This window comes from Panthera pardus, unplaced genomic scaffold (genome assembly GCF_024362965.1).
Source record: "Panthera pardus isolate Hobbes unplaced genomic scaffold, ASM2436296v1 HiC_scaffold_21, whole genome shotgun sequence".
In the NCBI taxonomy this organism is placed as follows: Eukaryota; Metazoa; Chordata; class Mammalia; order Carnivora; family Felidae; genus Panthera; species Panthera pardus.
Genome location: NW_026526777.1, coordinates 28,722,188 through 28,740,376, shown reverse-complemented (window position 1 = coordinate 28,740,376; position 18,189 = coordinate 28,722,188). Strand labels below are relative to the sequence as shown.

Below are 18,189 nucleotides of genomic sequence, written 5' to 3'. Positions count from 1 at the left end.
TTGGCCTCTAATGAGTAATTATACAGGGTGATTGGTTTTTTGTTTTTTTTTTAACGTTTATTTATTTTTGAGACAGAGAGAGACACAGCATGAACGGGGGAGGGGCAGAGAGAGAGGGAGACACAGAATCGGAAGTAGGCTCCAGGCTCTGAGCCATAAGCCCAGAGCCCGACGCGGGGCTCGAACTCACGGACAGCGAGATCATGACCTGAGCTGAAGTCGGACGCTTAACCGACTGAGCCACCCAGGCGCCCCAGGGTGATTGTTTTTAAACTAAAGATGGAACAAAGAAGATCCTGGTAGAACCTTCCCAACTATAGGAACCCAAGCTGAAGCTATTATACTCTTTGCCAAATCTAGGTACATTGCCAGTTTGCTGGCAAATGAAAGTCCAAGGAGGGGGAATGTGAAGGAAAATTAGGACCTGGGAACCCCCAGTAGAATCAAATTGCTTTGAAGAAGACATTTAGTAACAGTTGTTTTTCCATATGGCCTTCTTTCCCACCACAGACCCTGGTAGGATTCTCCACCATATCCCTAAAGGCATTTTAATATCCCATGCTTCATTCCTTCAGCATGTTTTTATTGAGAATCCACTCTGTGCCACACCCCTCCATCCAACCTCTCTTACCCCGTAGAAGATGCTTTGCTGTCCTGTATGCCAGGGAGAGAACTCCAAGGAAAATGGGTAGAATGAGAATACCAGTTAAGTCAAGGGCCACATACAATGAAAGACCAAAATTGAAGGAGTCGGCAGAGGAAGAGGGAGTCTGGAAGGGGGGGAGCACAGGAAGAGAATGCTGTCACTGAGGCAAAGAGAAGAATTTCCAGGAGTGACGGACACTGACAGGCTGGAGAAATACGACTAAAAAAATCCTAAGTGGATTTAGCAATATACAGAGCCTTGGTCATCCTGGCCAGAGGGATTTTAGTGAAGTGGTGAGGATGAAGTCCAAGTTCCAGTGGGTGGAGGAGTACATGTGAGGTAACGTGAAGACGGTGAGTGTAGGCAGTTTGAAAGGACAGATGGTAGCCTACAAATGCGGGTTCTCCCCATGCGGCTCGTGAGTGAGGAGGCACCAGGATCAAACCAGAGGTAACCATCTCCTGCCGGCTCTGCGTTTACTTTTTCAACGCTGTCATCGATGCTAGAGTTTTTGCGTTACTTGTACCACAGGACACAATTTTATTTTGTCCTGTTATATTGATCTCCGATTCGGATGCACGATTCTCTGACACCAGCTGGGCATCCCACAATTCATCTGAATTCTGACACTGTCTACCTGGAGAGAGCATCAGATCCCGCAGGTGAAGGGCTCACTTCTACGAGCTTGTTCCCACCCGCTTCAGACGCCAGTTGCAAGTCCAGGCTGTCACCTGGGCTTCTGACCGCCCAGCTGTAGATCAGAGGTTCCCCCATCCCCTCCTTGGGTTGGATTAATGTGCTAAAGTAGGTCACAGAATTCGGGAAGACATTTCCTTACTTGAGGACCAGCTTATTATAAAAGGATACAACTCAGGAACAGCCAGATGGAAGAGACACATAGGGCAAGGTATGTGGGACGAGGTGTGGAGCTTCTGTGTCCCCTGAGTGGCTGTCTCAGCTGCTCCACATGTTCATCAACCCCAGAAGCTCTCCAAACGCTGTCCTTTTTGGTCTTTACGGAGGCTTCATTCTGTAGGCGTGGCTAATTAAATCATTGGCCTTTGCCAATTAATTCAACCTTCGAGGGACTGAAAGTTCCAACCTTCTAATCGTGTGATTCGTTCCCCAGGCAACCACTCCCCATCCTTCGGTGGGGTCCAAAAGTCACCACATTGACCTAACTAAAGACACCTGGTATCACTGTCATCACTTAGGAAGTTCCTAGGATTTCAGGAGCTCTGTGCCAGAAACAGGGACAAGAACCAAATATATATAATTCTTATTATAAAACACAGCATCATGAACTTAACCCGTTTTTTAACTGGGGAAAGAATTCATTTTATTCAACATGTATAATTGGCTCTCAAGATAAAATTAGCAATACAATCCATATGAATAACATTTCACACAGTGTAATTTTACCAAAATGTCAAAGAAAATATAGCTTCAGGTATAACGTAAATACAACGCAGTCAGGAACAGAGGCATAACTTTAGATACTTTAAGAAAAATTTTAGAGAAACTAATGCCTTTAGACAGCAGTGATAAGAATTCAAAGCAAAGACAACCGTAACTTAATACCCTGCCTAAGTATTGTCCAGTTAACATTTTGCACACAACACACTTCAGTTGTCTGCAGCAATTCTAGAAAGAATTGACATACACACAGAGAAAAAAAAACCCTCTTGCCCCAGTAAAGTAAAAATTAAACCTTTTAGGGGCACTTGGGTGGCTCAGTCGGTTAAGCGTCTTGACTTCGGCTCAGGTCATGACCTCACGGTTCATGGGTTCGAGCCCCACATTGGGCTCTGTGCTACAGCTCAGAGCCTGGAGCCTGCTTCAGATTGTCTCCCTCTCTCTCTGCCCCTCCCACACTCGCGCTCTGTCTCCCTCTGTCTCAAAAATAAATAAACATTAAAAAAAAAAACTAAAAAATAATTAAATCTTTTACATAAAGGCATTTGAGTTCCTATATGTGGGAGAAGCACCTGGAAGGTGAATTCCTTAAAGGGAGCTCACTCCTGATGCCTGAAATGGGGAAGAGTCTCCTAGAAGGAAACTTTGGGGGTTTTTGTTTTGTCTTGTTTGTTTGTTTGTTTGTTTGTTTTTAATTATAGAGGGTAAGCAGAATGGATTCACCGGGAAAGAGTAGCCGTGGTAGGAGCTAAACATTGCCTCTGAGAGTTAAGATGTTCCAAGGAACAGACTGGAAATGAAGGGGAAAGTGCACAAATATGAGTACAATGCAGAGCCTACATGAAAGTATTTAAATCTCCCGTTTTCATGTGTTTTTATCGAGTTTATCTAGATTAAAGCACTACAGTCGTATTTTCAGGCACTTAAAAAGCCTAGTTCTTCAAACACTTCATACGTTCTTGTTTATTCTGAAACAAAACCATTTTATCAGCTCTTCAAATTGTTTCATCTCTCTCTTCAAGATGTCCACGCAGGGCCCAAGAAGGATCTCAAGGACCTCTACCTTTGCTAACTGAACATTTGACCTTCTTGGCTGATGATGTCCTGGGCGGTTGCCAAACAGGCTGACTCTGCAAAACATTCTCATTCATGATGCCTCAGAACCCCCACCTCCTGTTGCTTAGCTTTTCAGCCAGTAGTTTGCATTCACCTGACTGAATATGTAGAAATTCTCTGCATTTTCATCCTGAAGAAAAATTCTTTTTTCAGACTAATAGGTTTGTCTTCCAACGCATCCGGTATTTTTTTTTTTTTTATACTTAATCCTTCTCTAGGGACTTTTTTTAAAAAAGGCATGGAACTTACGGGACAATTCCTTTCTTTTTTTTTCTACTCAGGCTAGCTTTGTGATTGATCAGTTAATGATTCTTTCTTGGCCCCCAAAGGTTTCCTTCCTTAGTTACAATAATAGTGGTAGGTGTGGTATAAGAGGATGTTAAAGTGACCTTTCCATAAAAGCTCTACTGTTACACTGACCAATGCAATGCTGCTGGTTCTTTCACCAGGATGTCATCGGCAAAAAAAGCAATTCCCATTATCTCCCCGTTCAACAACCTGCCCTTGGGCCTTGACTTTTGCGCCATACACTCCATTGAATATCTGAAAAAGCAACTCCTCCTCAAGATCTCTAATGGGGGAAGAGTCTTTAGAGGTTTCTTTCAGTTTCTATATTTGATCCTGTGTCTTGGAATAGAGGCTACACAACACTGTGGCTCACAGCATATACTCCGTCTTCAATGCTGTAATCAAATGACATTCTCTAAAATCAGCTGACCCAGGCCACCTGCCATTAGCCTAGGAAACAATTCTGAATTCATTTTCATCCAGCGAGGCACGCGTGAGGAACATTTCCTCTTGCATTTGGAGATGTCTAGCGCTTGCAGGACTGTGGTTCCTCCAAGAGTGGGTGACCAAGCTCTTCTGCATGAGGAAGCCGTCTCTAAAGTGCCCTCATACTCAAGTCTGGCCTGGGCCCTATTCCGTTGCTGTCAGTTTTTTAGCACACACCAGTCTTCCCACACATGGCCACTCCCTAAATAACGCCTCTGGACTTCAGATCACCATCTAAGATGAGCACCTGAAGGAAAACAGACGCGCAAGCGGCACAGACCGCAGCGCCCAGAAGAGCCATTGGCAGTTGCCAGGTGTTGATAGAGAGGAGAGGAAGCCGGTGGGCGGGACTTCCTCTGGTGAGGCGGAAGCCCGCAGGAGCCGCTAAATTGCTGTAGATTCCCAAGCCAAAGCTGTGAGGGGCCGTCGCACTGACGACTTAGACTCTCAAGACTGCCCCATGCCTAAAATGTAAGACAGCTGTCTGAAAAGGAGGCACCACGAGTACCACTTGGTCAGCCTAGCCGTGATGCGAGCGTGTAGTGAGGAGTTCCAGGGGTGACGCAGCCAATTCCGCGGCCCTTGTGGAAGGCCCAGGGCCGCGCCATGTGTAGGGCGACCCCTGCGCTCCCCTGTCCCTAGGGCCACAGGCGCTGTGTTGAATCTAAAAGACCGCATGTAGCGGTCCTACTTAGGGGGCTCATCCAGCATTTTCCCCCTCTCCTCACTGTGAGGGAATGGTGTTTAGACTCTTACGTATGGGTTAAAAAGACTTCCTTTGCAAAGCAACATGCAGAAGAATGAACTTGATATTCAAAGGCCAGGTAGAGTCCTGGATGGGTTTTTCTAGAGGGGAAGGAGGGCCAAACAGGGTTGTCCAAGAAGAGCAACCTACCCACCAGATGGTTAAATCAGTTATTAGCTACTCTTCCTCCTATGCTTCTGCCACCTCAACAATTGCTTTTTCCCGATTCTACTGTGTGCTCGTGCCGTCGAGATTTTATTTGGTGGTGCTCATGCTACAGTTTGCCTTTGCGGTCTGTAAGAATCGGTTGGAGCAAATATGAAAGGTTTCTGTCAAGTTAGACTATCCTACACACTTCTTTTTGCTAAAGCCCTCCCTTTAGTTGGCCAGGAGTGAGTCATTCCCGGGCAAATTGGGTTTTGGTTTGCAGTCGTTGAAGGTCTAGGAACGAACCCATTTCTTTTTCACCATTGTCAGTCTCAGCCTTCTGTAACTGTTGAGATAGGATGTAACAGTGATGGAGCAGACACAAATTAAATTTGACCTTGAGACCACCTTTTTGTGCAAAGAGCCCCAGGAGATGCATAAGTGATCACTGCCCTCCAGTGGAACGCCATTTGGAAAGCTGCCAAATAATCCACTGCAGAAGTAATACCAAATGGTTCCCTAGTGATCTGAGTAAATGCCTAATTTAGTTTTGCTGTTGACTACCCCTAACTTCCGTTCTGTCTCTCGTGGAGGGACTGTTTATAGTATACGTAGTGGTTAAAAAACAGGGTCTTTAGGGTTACATCCTGATACCAAACTGGCTCTGGTTCTTAACTTGCTGTAGGACCTTGCGCGCATAACTTCCCCTGTCTTAAGTTTCAGCTCTCATAGAGGTAAAACGGAAGTGGTATCTAACTCAGGGTTAATATGAAGACTAAATGCCAGCAAGGTGTTCGGTACATACATAGTTCAATACTGGGCACACGGTGACTATTGTCTTAATAATGGTTGGTGATGTTCGCCAAGAAAACTAAGATTAGAGTGTTTGCATGGATCAACACAAAATCTGGCGTCTCCACTAGACAGTAATGTAAAATACATGCCCTTTCGATAAAAGGATCAGTATAAAAGGCAGCGTATTGAAGATGCCTTTTAAAAAACACCTCTTGGGTTGACACTGCATTCAGTACTAGAAAAGTGGAGGCACTGCTGTGATTTGACGCAAGCTTATAGACAGGTAACAAATGAGTTAGAGAGCCGCGTTCACTCTGCAGACTGAAGGAGACCGAGCCCTGGGCTTCAGCATTTCTGAGGTTGGAAGGTATGATGCAAAGACTCTGAGTGTTTGTTAGTATCATTTGGTTGTCCCCACAGGTTCCTAAATTAGGTAAGGTTGTCTTCCAGAAAGCCATGAGTCTTTAGTAAAACAGCAGACTTTCCTTTGTTTAAGTACAGGACATTGCTACACGTTTCTCCAGCAACGTAGAGCTTATGTTGGTTATGTTGGGGGGGGTGGGCATAAGGAGTAGCTGATGTTGAGTCCGATCCCAGCCTACCTGCTGACTAAATGAACAGTTTTTCACAAAGCAGGCTCAGACGTTTATATGGATTGCCTGGCTCCAGGGGAAATCTTTAGTGCTGAGTCCGTACAGATTAGGAAATGGTTGATTATGAAGTGCCCTTAAATTGTCCCACCTTCTCACGACTATTTCTCTTGAAACGATGATATCAAGGTGCTGGTTGGAGGACCGGACAAGCTCCCCCTGTAACAAATTGATAAGCCTCCCTGGCAACACACGAAGTCCTTCAAGATCTCAAGTTCTAAGTCTTTGTGGGAAGGTGAAAGGAGAAAACTGTTACCACCCTTTACTCCTACCCCCATGGCCAGTGCCATCATATATGATTAATACTTTTAGTTTGGACTTTAAATGAGGACAGGACATAAAGAGGAGTTGCAAAAGTTATGGGAATGAAGAAATCTAGTCAAAGTCACTGAGGTTGAAACTTGAAAGTGATCTAACTAGGCTGTACTAAAAGTTTCTATAACTGGGGCGCCTGGGTGGCTCAGTTGAGCATCCAGCTTCGGCTCAGGTCATGATCTCACAGTCCATGAGTTCGAGCCGCAGGTCAGGGTCTGTGCTGACAGCTCAGAGCCTGGAGCCTGCTTCAGATTCTGTGTCTCCCCCTCTCTCTGCCCCTCCCCCATTCATGCTCTCTCTATCTCTCAAAAATAAATAAGCCTTAAACATTTTCCTTAAAAAGCTTCTATAACTTGGAACACAGCTTCATCTTTTACCTTATGTGTCACTCTCCAACCAGCCCTGAGTGTTTATTTTCCTTTATATTTAGTGAAGGGACAACGACTGTTTTGTGTGACCCTGCATTTGACTTGTGGTAGAGTAACCCTCTTCATCCAAGGTTGTTCACTGAATTTCTCCCTGGGGATCTCAAGAGGGTACGGAGGAGAGGAGTGGTTGCATTCTGCTATGGATTGGTTTCTTAGTATTACTTTTGAAATGGAAAACAAGAGTAGTCATGGTGAATCCATGGATTTGGATGACCGTTCCCTTTAAGTGTATTACCAAATGTCATACCGTCACATACTTTGCGTTTATCCTGAGTATATCCTCCTAGGTGCTCACGCCCCTGGATGTAAATAAAGAGACACTTGGGTCTCTCTAACCAGCATGCTCGGTCAACATGATAGTTTGCAGGCAAGTAGACACGAGGAATTAGGGTCTAATACTTTCCTCTCTAGATCTAGATTTTAGGATTTGGGATTTGGTGTTTGTTTCCCTTTTGCTAGCTTTCCTTTTTAACGTTCTTTGTTTTGTATTTCTTTTGTAGATTAAATGTGGACAGCATTAGGGTAATTACAGGCAGAAAGTTTGGGGGGCGCATTAGCCCTCTATTTTGAGTCAGGATTTTAAACTGAGACTCGGTGAATTGAAAAAAGATGATCTCCATTTCTGTGGAACTCTAAAGAAGAGGTTAGAAAGTGGACTTATTATTTAATAGAGTAAAAGAAAAAAAAAAGGTGATAATGGAAGGCCAGGGAATCGAGTGTGAAGATTGAATGTGATACAAAGAAGTAAAAAAGGAGGTGGGGGGGCAGTGATGTGTTCAAAGGGAACGCCTGGCAGTCCATTTGGTTTGTGATGAAGCCTCGTTCCACGAAGAGAGAGTAGCTTACAGGCTAGAGGTGTTTATTGCCAGCTCAGCATTTCACACCAGCCGTCTGGCCTGAATCTTTTGGAGCTGCCAGAAACTGCTCAGAGTTGCACAGATTCTTTAGCCTAGTAGTATGACTTTAGGGCCTGATTCCTATCTTTTTTCATCTCTTTTGATTCTCACCTTGAGCTAACAGGGTGATTTGAGATCGGAAGGTGAGTGGCAGGACTTGACTCTCTGTTGCCATAATCATAACAGAATCGTACACAGGACATGTGCACTCTATAGGGCTTCCTCCGGGGGCGCCTGTGTGGCTCAGCTGGATAAGCATCCGACTTGGCTCAGGTCATGATCTTGCAGTTTGTAAGTTCGAGCCCCGCGTCGGGCTCTGTGCTGACAGCTCAGAGCCTGGAGCCTGCTTCCGATTCTGCGTCTCCCTCTCTCTCTGCTCCTTCCCTGCTTGCACTCTGTCTCTCTCTGTCTCAAAAATAAACAAACATTAAAAAAAATTAATTATAGGACTTCCTCCAACAGGTCTGTGTAGCAGGTTTTGTGTTTCTAACTACAAAAGGCTTTTGCTTCTGCCAGTGAGTCCTGCATAAATGATTATAAAAGTTGCAAATATGTTTGAATCCCATCTTACTTAGAGGTACTGCCTGATTCTGCTGGAGGATTGGGGGTGAGGTGCAAACCATACGAGTGTGTTTTCTTTTTCTTTTTCTTTTCCCCCGCCTCTCACCAGCGACTCCCCCTCCGCTCCCCCACCCCCAATGTTTTTTCCCTGAGTCAAAACCTAGCCAGTGGTATTGCTGGTTGAAAAATCTGGTTTTGACTGTCAACTGAACAGGTTAGATCAGAAAGGCACTGAAAGGGAATAAAAGTGGGGGTCCTTCTTAGTCCAAAACTGCTTTTTGGTCCAGGACTTGTCAATCGAGGAATATCATTTCTTTTCCTTTTCCTTTTTAGTTTGGTCTAGCCCGGTGGTTGGCAAACTTGGGCCTTCCGGACTGTATCTGTTCCACTGCCTGTTTTTGCCCAGCCCAAAAAGCTAAGAGTGGTTCTCATGTTTTCAGGTGATTGGGGGGGAAAATCAAAAGAAGAGTCATATTTTGTGACACGTGAAAATTACGTGAAATTCAAATTTCATTGTCCATAAATAAAGTTATTTGGAACATAGCTGCATTCATTTGTTTACATACAGTCAATGAGTGCTTCCGTGCCACAATGGCAGAGCTGAGCAGTTGCAACAGAGACCATATGGCCCCCAAAGCCTAAATTATTTACTGTCTGGTCCTTTACAGACAAAAACTTGCCAAGCCCCGCTCTCGGCATTTAACCTGAACCTTTCCTACATTTCAGAATATTGTCAGTTGTCTCTTAACTCCTGACTGCTCTAAGAAAATGGAGAAATGCAGACACTTGTTATCATTTCCTTTCAGTTAGCCAAGGATTTTGGAATTGTGTGACAGCCTCCTAGAAAAGGCCCCGGGACGAATATGGTGAGAAGTGGGAAGGAAACAGGAAGTATCTTATGAAATTTTAAATCAAATATCATTTTCATCCCTTTCCAAAAATCTCTAAGATGGAACATCTGTGACAGTTTGGGGAAGAAAAGGAAATGTTTGTTCGAAATAATACCCTAGTGACTATTCTTAGAGCCTCCTTCCGACTCTTCTTTGATAAAAACACAGAAACTCAAATTAAGATTGCTTTTATCAATTGACATCTTCATTTCATTTCATCTTCATATTTTTAAAAATATTTTTTTAATGTTTATTTTTGAGAGAGAGAGAGAGAGGAGCAGGGGAGGGGCAGAGAGAGCAGGGGACAGAGATCCAAAGCAGGCTCCACCCTGACAGCAGAGAGCCTGATTGCGGACTCGAAACTCACAAACCTTGAGATCATGACCTGAGCCGAAGTCTGATGCTTAATCGACTGAGTCACCCAGGCTCCTTTTAATTTCGTGACTTTTTAGTTTTTGTCAAGATATATTTTTTGCCCAAGTTCAGAACCAAAATTCTGCTCCCCAACGTTCAACTTTCCAAACATTTTGCTCTGTAGGTGCTGAATTACCTGTTTATACTTGGGAAAACTGAGGCTAAGACAAACTGATTTCACCTTCGGTAATCAAGAGCAGTGGAGACAGAGGCACATATCCAGTATTCTAGAGCCTGCCCTCAAAGGGCTGCCGCTTATTCTTTGAAGGTGAATTTGACGGCACGCCTGAGAATTTTCCCGTTTTCTTGAGAGAGAGTCCCCTCTTACTCGGTGGGGGATTTAAATTTCCTCATTTGGACACATCCGAGAAAGAGAGGAAAGTTACCTTGTTTTTTCACTCCTACCCCTGCAAAAACAGTAGAGGGGAAAGGCTGGGGTGGGGGGCGGGCAAAAAGGGAAATCTCTGAAACTAGAGAAAACTCAAACAAATTGTGGCCGGCCGACTCAGCATTCCTCACCCACAGTTGGTCCTAATTAAGGAGACTCCCGTTAAACAGCTCAACTTTCTGCTCTGTTTTTGCTTTGCTCTGGCCCTGCCAGCTGACATGGCAGGGCTTTAAACCACACCTCGGAAACAGTCTCTCATGTCTTCCCCTTCTATTCTCACTTCTGTCTCTCGCCCGCCACCCTGCAATTACCCTTTCCCACATTAAGATCCCAATAAAACATATTGATACCTCTAATCCTGTTGCATCCATTTTGTTCCACAAAGTGCTATACAAGCTGTTTGCGAGGCTGAATAATTGTGTGTCGTGTCATTAGAGGAGCACGCACAGAACCCGATTTCATCATGAAAAGGTGGAGTTTCGCCAGGGTTATTTTGCTGCCAAGTCAAAGCAATAATTCCTTCCACTTTGCTTGACTCCTTGATTTTCTCAGTCCATAGATTCCACTGAGCCTAGCTGACGGATTTGGGTATTTTAGTTCAGCTGTAATGGCCTGTGGTATTACGATCAAAAACTTAAATGAGTAAAATCTCTGAATTGAAGACTTGTCTGGATCATGGAGGTGGTCAGGGTCCAAGGCAGCCTGCTGGGGGTATTGGTGTAACAATAAAGAATAAGCTAGTTTTCATCACTTAATTGTAATATTAGTCTGCCCAGGCTGCTTCAACAAAATACCAAAGGCTCGGAGACTAAGCAACAGAAACTTATTTTCTCACAGTTCTGAAGGCTAACGTCATGAGGTTGAGATGCCGTCAGGTTGGGTTTCTGGTGAGACCTCTCTCAAGCTTGCAGACCTCTCAGTGTCTCTGCGTAACCTTTCCCTGTGCTCATGCACAGAAAGAGCTCTCCGGTGTCTCTTCCTCTGCTTATAAGAATACCAACCCTATCAGATTAGGTCTCCACTCTAATGACTTCATTTAACCTGAATTACCTCCCTAAAGGCTCTATCTCCAAATGTAACCATTGGGAATTATGGCTTCAGTGTAAAGATTAGGTAGGGAGGACACAATTTGGTCTGTAACCATGGTCTAGGCTTAAGAAACTCTTTTAACCTCGGAGCGAAGATTAAATGCCAGAATCAAGAAGGCAATGCTTGAAGCATGGTGCTTTGAGGCAAGACAATAATCTAAAGAAACTTTTTTCCTAGGCCATAGACATCTGAGAATCTGAAAGTAGGGTCCAAGGCCAGAAAAGTGCACACATGCACAGAATTTTGTACACCACTGCAAGGGCATCCAATTTTCCAGACCAATGAAGGACTCCATGCTACCAGGCTAGCTCTCTCTAAAAGCATACTTGCTTTTAGGTGACACCTGTACAGATTCAGGCATAGGGTATGAAAGAAAAACATATGTCTTTATTTGGACTGAATGGGGTTCTGCCTAGGACTGGGCCTGTGACCTGTCCCCACCACTCAAAAACCTCAGGCCTTCTAGAAAAGGAGAGTGAGCTCAAGTGGACCTGCTGATCGTGGCTCCAACTTGAGCAAGAGTTGAGGTGAGCTAAAACTGGGGACAAGCAGAAGTTTTCTCACTTTTCTGTTATATGAGGCATCATCGGAAATAACACAAGTCTTCGCTCAGTGAGTGCATTAGGATGATGTTTCATATTGTCGGTGGTATGGCGGCCCAGTGTTTATCTACGCTCTTCCCCCGTTAGATGCCACGGGAACTTCGGCGGTCACTGTAGAAATTATGAGCCGGGTGACTTAAAAGAAAAAGACCACAGGGGAAATCTGTGATTTCTGAATTTTACAGAATGGTCAAGGTACAGTAGGGCACTGGGGTCTAATTTCCTTGGCTTTTACTTCAGATCTCTAAGAAATGTCTTCAAAATTTGTGGTATTAACCGTTATAAACTTCCCAGTTGCATCTGAGTAAAAATTCATCACCTAGATGTTGCCACAGATGCCCTAAAGTGATAGGCTTCAAAGTTGCCGGGACTACGTTCTCTGATTTTTCAGTGGTGCCAGTAATAGCATGTAAGCAAATCTATAGTAATTCAGTTCGCACTTTGGGTCCCCAGCCCATAGCCATTCACAAAATTAGCCTCAGCATTTGAGAGACGAACAAAATTAACCAGATAGTTCTGTGATTCAAACTGAAATTTAGGAAGTGTCTTCAACAAGTCACTGAAACCATTAGTTTTCTTATGCGCTGGGATCCTGGTGTGAGCTTACTGCCAAAATATCAAGGAGGCCAAAGAAATTTTCCTAATTGTACGTCTCCTCCAATATCGTATCAGACTCTGGTTACCTTGTCCTTTAGGGTCCCTTCTTCTAGGTGATCTTTACTCTTGATTAAGACTTGGCAAAGTCTTAGCTTAAAAAATTTACGTTGGCGTCTTCTCCACCCTACCCCCTCTTCCTCTGAATCTCTCACTCTGTGCAGTTCATCCTTTCCTCCCATTGCCTGGCTTTGTTGGCCAGATCAGGCTAGCTTGCTGTGGTTTCTGCCAAACCACAGACATGTAATGAAGCAGACACTGCACTCCCCCTTGCTCTTGGAGTGCTCTGAGGCCACATGGGGGTGGGGAGCAGGAGAGGTTACTTACCGACTTTGAGAACTTTGGCGGTACTTGAGTAGAATGTTGGTTTTTCTACATGGCCTTGATTCATTTGCAAAACTGAACATCACACAGTTGCCCAATTTCATTCTGACTCTTTCATTATCTTTTTTTTTTTTTTTAATCACTTATCCTCTTTAATCTCTTGAATGCTTTCTGAGGTCTGTGGCCGATAATTCGATGCACGCATCCAACAATTCTACCACATTTGCTGCCATCTTGGGAAGGATAAGCTGAAGTTTAACGGCGCACCATAGCTTTCCCAGGTCACGGACCAACTGTAATCGCTGCAGCAACTAATGTCTTCAAAGCTGACATTTCATTGACCAAAAGTTTCCTGTTTAGAACAGCGCTTTCCGATAGAAATATGATGTAAGTCACATATGTAATTTAAAATTTTCTAGTAGGCACGGTTTAAAAAGTAAAACAGGTGTAATTAATTACAATAACATTTTATTTAACCCAATATATCTAAAATATTATTTCAGTATGCCATATAAAGTTATAGTAAGATATGATTTTTTTTTCATACTAAGTACTTGGAATCTGGTATTAGATCTTGGTGGTCTTACCATACATCTCAATTTAGACTAGCCACATTTCAAGTACTTAGTAGCCACATATGGCTAGTGACTACCATATTACACAGATCTAGGGGATTACCACCTTGTTAACAAAGGAGAGCAAGTGAGTCCACTTGCTTCAGGGACCAGAGATGGAACATCACTAATTCTCTCATTAGGAACCCACATCTCCATGGCTGTCTGAGTGACCTTTAGGGCAGCCTGAGCTGGCTGTATAAAGCTGAGTGGCTCACCTCCAGGAATGGTCCTGAAGAAAGTATAAAAGACACATGAAGAATGGGATATCTTTGGAACTTTGACTTGAGTTCAAAACATGATTCCTTGCTCAAATGCACCAGACAAGGTTGGGACAAGTTGTCATTTCTGTCATTTGACTCTGTTTCTTCCTATTGAGTTTTCCTTCTGTTAAGAGTATAGAACCCACTACCACACTTCTCTAGCAAACAAGGGCTAAAGCATAGGCCAGACACGAACATAACCATATTTGACATTGAACCATATAGAAATACCCATGTATAACCATTTTTTACCTACAAAATCGACAATTTCATATGGTTTAACCTGTTGCATTTCATCCAAGAAGGTAAGAATATTCTTGAGGGTGGAAGTAAGGAAATCTGTATCTAAACTCTAAGCTAGTTGCTGGTTTTGTTCCAAGGAAGTTATGGAAAATTTTAAGACTAGAGCAATATCAGGAATGTATTCTGGTCCATAGAAGTATATACGCTTTGAGGTCAACCTGGTCCCGTGCCAGCCCTAAAGTTAGCCTCCCCAGGAGGACAGATTAATTTTGAGTCTCTTTATGTATTTAATTCTATCTTGGACTGATCCTAGACCAAACTTTATCTACTCTTTTCCGTGTCCCCTTGAAGTACCAAGAGTAATTTGGCTTTCAGGAACAGATGTCATGCAGTACCCTTGGCTGCACAGCCATCCAGTGAGAGCATTGTCTAAAGTACTTATATTCTCAAAATATTCCTTTTGTTTTGATCCATAGTCATTGTAGCTCTTAGGGAACCTAGGGCCAGGGTTATCACATTTACTAGCCCCCCACCCATCTTGGCTGTAAGATTGCCACCAGACCTCAAATCTAATCTACACTTGGTCTTACCATCAGGTACTGTTTCCTATTTAAGTGCCTGACCAAGGCCGGTGTCCATCAACCCCAGGAAGTGAGACAATATCAAGAATTGTGGCTATTTGTGACCTTTCCCCCTCCACCCCATTTGATGTTTGTCTGTTTCATAGAATCCAATCACCCTTGTTGGTACAGCAATAGGGACTGAAAAGCCTCCTAAGTCTATCTCTGGCTTCTTTCTGTGAGTAGTTTGGGGATTTAGCTCACAGAAGCTGGGTACACTGGTCAAACAGCTTCCTGCTGTCTTGGAGCCTATTTCCAGTTTAGATGGTAAGCATAGCTCTTCTTTTCCTAGATGGGAAAGCAGAGAGTCCTTGGTATCTCCTTGGGATATAATATTGGCTTCCAATTCCAAAAACTCTGCTTGGGAGTAAAGATAATCACCCCTAAATTCCATTTCTTATAACCAGCCTATTGCAACTATTTCTCTGCCTTCAGAGGAGAAAGTAAGGTTCTGTGTCCAGAGCTCTTATCCATTAAGTGGTAAATAATCAGAGAAATTTGGTTACTGACTCACCAGGCATATATATTCTGGATAAATGGAGAAACGATTCAGTATTCACGTCTGACTTTTAAGGACTAGAAGAGCTGCTCTGGAGAAGCAGTAAGGATGTTTTCCTGTGTAGTCACAAGCTAGTCCACCCTTCCCACTAGCTAGCCCACACCCTTGGCCCTCTGGCTGCCTGCGGGCTCCCTTGGTTATTCAAGTTCTGTGGAATGGCTGGACCTAAAATATGGGGAGCAGACTGTGTGAGAGAAGCCTGGGAGGGGTGGCCAGTCCTAGCCAAGACCTACGTTAGTGTTGGTGCTTTTCCCAGAGGGGAGGAGTGTTCCCTGCCCTGTGCATTGCCATGTGTCTGCACCGACACAAACAGAGCAGTGTTCAGTTGAACTGGCCTCCTCACAGTCCTTCTTTTCATCTCCAGAGGAGATGGGGTGCCCCAGAGTGTCCCTAAGACTGTGGTATCAGTGCTAGGAAGTGGGCAAGGGAACAAAAAGGAATCTGTTGCCATTCTTACAGCTCTAGATGGAGGGTTTAATGGATTAGCACTCAACAGGCTGATTTATTGAAAGGAGTGGTATAGTCTCACGATAACAGTCAGTCCCACCCAAACAACAAGAATAAGCTAGATAAATAACAAATATAGCTTAGTAAACAAAAATTGTAATACCTAAGAATACAAAGTATTCTACATTTAACTAAATTCCAGAAAGGAACGAGCTCTTCCTAAGAAAGAAAGAAATGCACAGCTGCTTTCATTCTAGAGGCACAGCAGCAGGAGGAGTAGACCTACTCTAGGTGAAGAGAAGGACAAAGTAGCTCAGCTTCATACAAAACTTTTGAAGGCTACAGGCTAGCTGGCTATAAGGAAACTAAATCACAGAGCAAATATGTACCCACCCACCCCTAATTCTTTCCCATGAGGACATTGCTTAGTACACACAGTGACAGCAAGTTAACAACTGAGGGCAGGGTAGAAAGATGAGAAAGACACCCCGTCCCTACTCAGTTACAGAGAGCATTCATGGAGTACCCAGCAGTAACATACTACACAGAAATCTGAGAGCAAGGCAGGAGGATAGAAAAAGACCCATTTAAAGCACAATGGCCTTTCACGGAGTGCATAGAAGCGGCCCACCAAGAGTAAAGAGCACTCCGCAGCAGCTCAAAAAGCCGGGCTGGGCGATACAGCATAGACAGAGATATCTGGAGTCTCACTATGGTCAGATCCTAAGCCCTACTGAGATAGTCTTGACCCTATCCTCAAAACATTTGAAACCAGTGGTGAACTGACTTTAACCAAAGAGACAACAAAGCCCAGACCTAGCTCTGCTACAGATTAAACCAACTCAGCTCACAATCCTAGCAGCCTGACAGAGGAAGGGACGTGCCCTTTTCTAGGCATATGTATTGCCATTCTTTGTTCACATACAACATTTGACATATAATAAAAAGTTACAAGATTCATAAAGAAGCAGGAAAATATAACCGGCAGAAAAAATAGTCAATAGAAGCAGACCTATAGGTGGCCCAGATGTCGGAATTAATAGACAACACTGTAAAATGTTTTCTGTAAATATTTTTAAGGATCTAGTAGAAAAGGTGGATTCTATTCATGAATAGGTGGAGAATTTAAGCAGAGAACTGGAAGTTCTAAAAAAAAAAAAAAAAAAAAAAAGTTCATAAATTCCCCCTGAAATAAGGAGTACTGGGAAACAAGCTACTAACCATTCTTGGAGAATATGTAAGAAGCAGTTCCAAAATCATAACCCCTTCCCTGAGTTTATGCATTCCTACCTTCACAGAAGCCAGGAATTCAAGTCTGCAAGTGTGTACAAGCCCACTATGTACAGGATATTGTATGAGGCATACAGAGATGAATGACACTCAATCCTATCCCTAGGGGAAATACAGTCTAGCGAACATAAAAGAGAACGAGATTTCTTCTGACAAGGAGCATCCTGGAAAGCCTCATAGAAAACTTGGTGTTTGACCTGGGTGTTGAAGGAAGGTGAGATTTCAAAATGCACAGCTAGGGAGAAACCCATGGGAGGTGGGTAGGGTTTATGTACATTGTTCTCAAGTCCCTGGAATCACGTCAGGACTCCAGAATCTTCAGCAGGGCACAGATCATTGCTCAATGATGGTAAGATTGGCTCTCCATGCAGGCCTGTACTTCGGAAGAGAAATCAGGGGACACAACTGGTCACCTAGTAGGAATCCTAGAAGACATTAGAATTAGGAGCAGGATGAGACTAGGGAAAAGGAGATGAGCATTGTGTTTATCTGTGTCCTAACATGGCAAAGTCATATTTTTGGATTTTGTTGGAAAATTAAATCACTCCTTTCTCTGAATCCTCTTATGTATGTTTGTCTGCACTTCAGATATGGTATTCATTTCATGTATACATCTTCCTCCACCCTTGGGTTGTTGAGCTCATTCTGATAGTCACTCATTTTAAATGCCCATGCAACTGAAGCTATCTTATAAATACCAGGACGTCAATGGATGTTTGCCAAATTGAAATTTAATTTAACCCTAGGCAGAGCTTCTAGGATTTGAATTCAGGTACCCTGGCTACAACATCTGTGCTCTTAAACGCTATACTCTGTTATTGATGTCTCATGGATAATCTTGAACAGTGGGCCGTAGAATTTTGATTTTATTAAATCAGCAACAAGGAGCTAATGAAGGTTTGGTAAGTGCTACGCTTTTGGGTGATTAGGCTTCTGATTCTATTCAGTGTGTCTGGAAGGAAGGAGAATTTAGAGACAATGGGGTCAGTAAGGAGGCTTTCACAGTGGTTTGAGCAAGCGGGACATTAGCTCTAAACCATAGCAAAAGTAGGAGAATGTAAAGGAGAAGAAGATAGGTTTAAGAGGCAAGTGGTCACATGGTCAGTGGGACTTCTTGAGGAGGGAAGTGAAGAAAAAGGAGTTGTGGCCATATTGAAGCTTTTGATAAGGTGACAGAAAAAAAAAAACCTGATACTTTTCAGGGAAACAGGAAATGAGAAGTTTGAGATTTGGAGGGAAGGGAGGATTAAAGGGTATGAGGCGATCAGTAAATGAGAAAATGAATATCCTGCTGAGAAAAATC

The 18,189-nt window shown here is 43.5% G+C and overlaps 1 protein-coding gene across 8 annotated transcripts in view; it reads left to right on the top strand.

Moving 5' to 3' along the window:
• Positions 1 to 18,189, top strand: part of NAV1 (neuron navigator 1) — a 247,045-nt gene that overhangs the window by 187,472 nt on the left and 41,384 nt on the right. The window lies entirely within an intron of this gene.